Genomic DNA, 7,493 nt, shown 5'->3' with positions numbered 1-7,493 from the left:
CCGCTTGCACTAGAGTCAATAATCTAGATCACATCACCATGTGATTAACATCGATAGTTCACATCATCATGTGATTAGCACCCATAGTTCACATCGCCATGTGACCAATACCCAAAGGGTTTACTAGATTCAGTAATCTAGTTCACATCGCTATGTGATTAACACCCAAAGAGTACTAAGGTGTGATCATGTTTTGCTTGTGAGAGAATCTTAGTCAACGGGTCTGCCACATTCAGATCCGCATGGAGCTACTCTAGCTAATTGCTCCCACTTTGGGTGTATTTTGCAAATTTCTATGTCAACAATGCTCTGCATGGAGCTACTCTAGCTAATTGCTCCCACTTTCAATATGTATCTAGACCGAGACTTAGAGTCATCTAGATTAGTGTCAAAACTTGCATCGGCGTAACCCTTTACGATGAACCTTTTTTTCACTTCCATAATCGAGAAACATATCGTTATTCCACTAAGGATAATTTTGACCGCTGTCCAGTGATCTACTCCTAGATCACTATTGTACTCCCTTGCCAAACTCAGTGGTAGGGTATGCAATAGATCTGGTACACAACATGGCATACTTTACAGAACATATGACCAAGGCATAGGGAATGGCATTCATTCTCTTTCTATCTTCTGCCGTGGTCGGGCTTTGAGTTTTACTCAATTTCACACCTTGTAACATAGGCAAGAAACTCTTTCTTTGACTGTTCCATTTTGAACTACTTCAAAATCTTGTCAAGGTATGTATTTATTGAAAAAACTTATCAAGTGTCTTGATCTATCTCTATAGATCTTGATGCTCAATATGTAAGCAGCTTCACCGAAATCTTTCTTTGAAAAACTCCTTTCAAACACTCCTTTATGCTTTACAGAATAATTCTACATTATTTCCGATCAACAATATGTCATTCACATATACTTATCAGAAATGCTGTAGTGCTCCCACTCACTTTCTTGTAAATACAGGCTTCACCGCAAGTCTGTATAAAACTATATGCTTTGATCAACTTATCAAAGCGTGTATTCCAACTCCGAGATGCTTGCACCAGTCCATAGATGAATCGCTGGAGCTTGCATATTTTGTTAGCACCTTTAGGATTGACAAAACCTACTGGTTGCATCATATACAACTCTTCTTTAAGAAATCCATTAAGGAATGCAGTTTTGTTTATTCATTTGCCAGATTTCATAAAATGCGGCAATTGCTATTATGATTCGGACAGACTTACGCATAGATACGAGTGAGAAACTCTCATCGTAGTCAACACTTTGAACTTGTCGAAAACCTTTTGCGACAATTCTAGCTTTGTAGATAGTAACACTACTATCAACGTCCGTCTTCCTCTTGAAGATCCATTTGTTTTCTATGGCTTGCCAATCATCGGGCAAGTCAACCAAAGTCTATACTTTGTTTTCATACATGAATCCCATCTCATATTTCATGGCCTCAAGCCATTTTGCGGAATCTGGGCTCATCATCGCTTCCTCATAGTTCGCAAGTTCGTCATGGTCTAGTAACATGACTTCCAGAACAGGATTACTGTACCACTCTGGTGCGGATCTCACTCTGGTTTACCTACGAGATTCGGTAGTAACTTGATCTGAAGTTTTATGATCATCATCATTAGCTTCCTCACTAATTGGTGTAGTAGTCACAGGAATAGATTTCTGTGATGAACTACTTTCCAATAAGGGAGAAGGTACAATTACCTTATCAAGTTCTACTTTCCTCCCACTCACTTCTTTCGAGAGAAACTCCTTCTCTAGAAAGGATCCATTATAAGCAACAAATATCTTGCCTTAGGATCTGTGATAGAAGGTGTACCCAACAGTCTCCTTTTGGGTATCCTATGAAGACATATTTCTCCGATTTGGTTTTGAGCTTATCAGCATGAAACTTTTTCACATAAGCATGACAACCCCAAACTTTAAGAAACGACAACTTTGGTTTCTTGCTAAACCACAGTTCAGATTGTGTCGTCTCAACGGACTTAGATGGTGCCCCTTTTTTAACGGGAATGCAGCTATCTTTAATGCATAACCTCAAAAACGATAGTGATAAATCGGTAAGAAACATCATAGATTTGCACTATATCTAATAAAGTACGGCTATGACGTTCGGACACACCATTATGTTGTGGTGTTCCGGGTGGCACGAATTTATGAAACTATTCCACATTGTTTTAATTGAAGACCAAACTCGTAACTCAAATATTTGTCTCCGCGATCAGATCGTAGAAACCTTATTTTCTTGTTACGATGATTCTCCACTTCACTCTGAAATTCTTTGAACTTTTCAAATGTTTCAGACTTATGTTTCATCAAGTAGATATACTCATATCTGCTCAAATCATCTGTGAAGATCAGAAAATAATGATACCTATCGCGAGCCTCAATATTCATCGGACCATATACATCAGTATGTATGATTTCCAACAAATCTGTTGCTCGCTCCATTGTTCCGAAGAACAGAGTCTTAGTCATCTTGCCCATGAGGCATGGTTCGCAAGCATCAACTGATTCATAATCAAGTGATTCCAAAAGCCCATCAGCATGGAGTTTCTTCATGCGCTTTACACCAATATGACCTAAACGGCAGTGTACAAATAAGTTGCACTATCATTATTAACTTTGCATCTTTTGGTTTCAATATTATGATTATGTGTATCACTATGATCGAGATCCAACGAACTATTTTCATTGGGTGTGTAACCATATAAGGTTTTATTCATGTAAACAGAACAACAATTTATTTTCTTACTTAAATGAATAACCGTATTACAATAAACATGATCAAATCATATTCATGCTCAACATAAACACCAAATAACACTTATTTAGGTTCAACACTAATCCCGAATTTATAGGGAGTGTGCGATGATGATCATATCAATCTTGGAACCACTTCCAACACACATCGTCACTTCACCCTTAACTAGTCTCTGTTTATTCTGCAACTCCCGTTTCGAGTTACTAATCTTAGCAGCTGAACTAGTATCAAATACTGAGGGTTTGCTATAAACACTAGTAAAGTACACATCAATAACATGTATATCAAATATACTTATGTTCACTTTGCCATCCTTCTTATCCGCCAATCATTTGGGGTAGTTCCGCTTCCAGTGACCAGTCCCTTTGCAGTAGAAGCACTTAGTCTCAGGCTTAGGACCAGACTTGGGCTTCTTCACTTGAGCAGCAACTTGCTTGCTATTCTTCTTGAAGTTCCCCTTCTTCCCTCTGCCCTTTTCTTGAAACTAGTGGTCTTGTCAACCATCAACACTTGATGTTTTTCTTGATTTCTACCTTCATTGATTTCAGCATCACGAAGAGCTTGGGAGTTGTTTCCGTTATCCCTTGCATATTATAGTTCATCACGAAGTTCTAGATGGTGACTAGAGAATTCTGTCAATCACTATCTTATCTGGAAGATTAACTCCCACTTGATTCAAGCGATTGTAGTACCCAGACAATCTGAGCACATGCTCACTAGTTGAGCGATTCTCCTCCATCTTTTAGCTATAGAACTTGTTGGAGACTTCATATCTCTCAACTCGGGTATTTGCTTGAAATATTAACTTCAACTCCTGGAACATCTCATATGGTCCATGACGTTCAAAACGTCTTTGAAGTCCCGATTCTAAGCCGTTAAGCATCGTGCACTAAACTATCAAGTAGTAATCATATTGAGCTAGCCAAACGTTCATAACGTCTGCATCTGCTCCTGCAATAGGTCTGTCACCTAGCGGTGCATCAAGGACATAATTTTTCTGTGCAGCAATGAGGATAAACCTCCTATCACGGATCCAATCTGCATTATTGCTACTAACATCTTTCAACATAGTTTTTCTCTAGGAACATATCAAAATAAACACAGGGAAGCAACAACGCGAGCTATTGATCTACAACATGATTTGCAAAATACTACCAGGACTAAGTTCATGATAAATTCAAGTTCAATTAATCATATTACTTAAGAACTCCCACTTAGATAGACATCCCTCTAATCCTCTAAGTGATCACGTGATCCAAATCAACTAAACCATAACCGATCATCACGTGAAATGGATTAGTTTTCAATGGTGAACATCATTATGTTGATCATATCTACTATATGATTCACGCTCGACCTTTCGGTCTCCGTGTTCCGAGGCCATATCTGCATATGCTAGGCTCATCAAGTATAACCCATGTATTCCGCGTGTGCAAAACTGGCTTGCACCCGTTGTAGATGGACGTAGAGCTTATCACACCCGATCATCACGTGGTGTCTGGGCACGACGAACTTTGGCAACGGTGCATACTCAGGGAGAACACTTCTTGATAATTTAGTGAGAGATCATCTTATAATGCTACCATCAATCAAAGCAAGATAAGATGCATAAAAAGATAAACATCACATGCAATCAATATAAGTGATATGATATGGCCATCATCATCTTGTGCTTGTGATCTCCATCTCCGAAGCACCGTCATGATCACCATCGTCATCGACGCGACACCTTGATCTCCATCGTAGCATCGTTGTCGTCTCGCCAATCTTATGCTTCCATGATTATCGCTACCACTTAGTGATAAAGTAAAGCATTACATCGCGATTGCATTGCATACAATAAAGCGACAACCATATGGCTCCTGCCAGTTGCCGATAACTCAGTTACAAAACAAGATCATCTCATACAATAAAATTCATCATCATGCCTTGACCATATCACATCACAACATGCCCTGCAAAAACAAGTTAGACGTCCTCAACTTTGTTGTTGCAAGTTTAATGTGACTGCTACGGGCTTAAGCAAGAACCAATCTTACATACACATCAAAACCACAACGATAGTTTGTCAAATAGACTTCGTTTTAACCTTCGCAAGGACCGGGCGTAGCCACACTTGGTTCAACTAAAGTTGGAGAGACAGTCGCCCGCAAGCCACCTATGTTGGTCCAGGTCGTCTCGTCCAACAATACCATCGAACCAAAGTATGACATGCTGGTAGGCAGTATGACTTATATCGCCCACAACTCACTTGTGTTCTACTCGTGCATATAACATCAAACCATAAAACCAGGCTCGGATGCCACTGATGGGGAACGTAGTAATTTCAAAAAATTTCCTACGCACACGCAAGATCATGGTGATGCATAGCAACGAGAGGGGAGAGTGTTGTCTACGTACCCACGCAGACCGACTGCGGAAGCGTTGACGCAACGTAGAGGAAGTAGTCGTACGTCTTCCTGATCCGACCGATCCAAGCACCGTTACTCCGGTACCTCCGAGTTCTTAGCACAAGTACAGCTCGATGACGATCCCCGGACTCCGATCTAGCAAAGCTTCGGGGAGGAGTTCCGTCAGCACGACGGCGTGGTGACGATCTTGATGTTCTACCGTCGCAGGGCTTCGCCTAAGCACCGCTACAATATGATCGAGGTGGAATATGGTGGTAGGGGGCACCGCACACGGCTAAGGAACGATCTCAAGGATCAACTTGTGTGTCTAGAGGTGGCCCCTGCCTTCGTATATAAAGGAGCCAAGGGGGAGGGTGCGGCCGGCCAGGAGGAGGGCGCAGGAGGAGTCCTACTCCTACCGGGAGTAGGACACCCCCCCAATCCTAGTTGGAATAGGATTCCCCGAAGGGGGAAAGAGAGAGAGGGGGCCGGCCACCTCTCCTTGTCCTAATAGGACTAGGGGAGGGGGGAGGCGCGCAGCCCACCTTGGGCTGCCCCTTTCACCTTTCCACTAAAGCCCACTAAGGCCCATATAGCTCCCGGGGGGTTCCGGTAACCTCCCGGTACTCCGGTAAAATCCCAATTTCACCCGGAACACTTCCGATATCGAAACATAGGCTTCCAATATATCAATCTTTATGTCTCGACCATTTCGAGACTCCTCGTCATGTCTGTGATCACATCCGGGACTCCGAACTAACTTCGGTACATCAAAATGCATAAACTCATAATAACTGTCATCGTAACGTTAAGCGTGCGGACCCTATGGTTCGAGAATAATGCAGACATGACTGAGACACATCTCCGGTCAATAACCAATAGCGGGACCTGGATGCCCATATTGGCTCCTACATATTCTACGAAGATCTTTTATCAGTCAGACCGCATAACAACATACGTTGTTCCCTTTGTCATCGGTATGTTACTTGCCCGAGATTCGATCATCGGTATCCAATACCTAGTTCAATCTCGTTACTCGCAAGTCTCTTTACTCGTTCCATAATACATCATCCCGCAACTAACTCATTAGTTGCAATGCTTGCAAGGCATATGTGATGTGCATTACCGAGAGGGCCCAGAGATACCTCTCCGACAATCGGAGTGACAAATCCTATTCTCGAAATACGCCAACCCAACATCTAACATTGGAGACACCTGTAGAGCTCCTTTATAATCACCCATTTACGTTGTGACGTTTGGTAGCACACAAAGTGTTCCTCCGGAAAACGGGAGTTGCATAATCTCATAGTCATAGGAACATGTATAAGTCATGAAGAAAGCAATAGCAACATACTAAACGATCGGGTGCTAAGCTAATGGAATGGGTCATGTTAATCAGATCATTCAACTAATGATGTGACCTCGTTAATCAAATAACAACTCTTTGTCCATGGTTAGGAAACATAACCATCTTTGATTAACGAGCTAGTCAAGTAGAGGCATACTAGTGACACTCTGTTTGTCTATGTATTCACACATGTATTATGTTTCCGGTTAATACAATTCTAGCATGAATAATAAACATTTAGCATGATATAAGGAAATAAATAATAACTTTATTATTGCCTCTAGGGCATATTTCCTTCAAGTGACCCAACGCAGGCAGCGCACGGCAGAGGAACCTTTGGTGGGCTAGGGCGGTCAGAAGCGGGCATTTCATAAACCGATGATTATTCATTGAGTGTGACATCATCTTTTTAATGTAGATAAGCCTACTATGTTGATATCCCATTCGATACGTTGTGATTCATAAAGACCGCTGCAAACATCAATGATCTGCTTATCACAGATAAGATTTATTAATACCCGTAACAATCCATGTGCTTAACAAAGGGTGCATGCACGTATAGGTTGAACGTGTGTCTTGTGTCGTGTGCTGTGTGCATGCAGGCGTGCGAGTGTTGCGTGCGTGCAAGGGTACGTTTCAGTGTTGCATGCACGGGTGTGTACGTGCGTGTGTTCATGAGTGCATGTGTGCGTGTCAGTGTTGCACGCTAGCATGCGTGCGTGTGTACGTGTCAGTGTTGCACACCTACATGCGTGCGTGTCTTGTGTGCGTGCATGTGTACGTGCGGGGTGAGGCTACATGTCAGTCGACTGACTTTTTCATCTCTAGTCATTAGATTTTCCAGCCGTTGGATACAAAATCAAGGGTATCCAGTTTATCATCAAACTCCACCCCCCTGAGCCGCCAGCCACCACCGGCCGAACCGCCAGCCCCCGCCGCCCGCCCTCCCCGAAACCACTCATTTATTACCATCTTTGTCCTTCAT

The sequence above is a fragment of the Triticum urartu genome, chromosome 3A (assembly GCF_056163025.1).
Source record: "Triticum urartu cultivar PI428250 chromosome 3A, HENAU_Tu73, whole genome shotgun sequence".
Classification (NCBI taxonomy): Eukaryota; Viridiplantae; Streptophyta; class Magnoliopsida; order Poales; family Poaceae; genus Triticum; species Triticum urartu.
The sequence above is the reverse complement of the archived record's forward strand: the minus strand, read 5'-3'. Positions refer to the sequence as shown.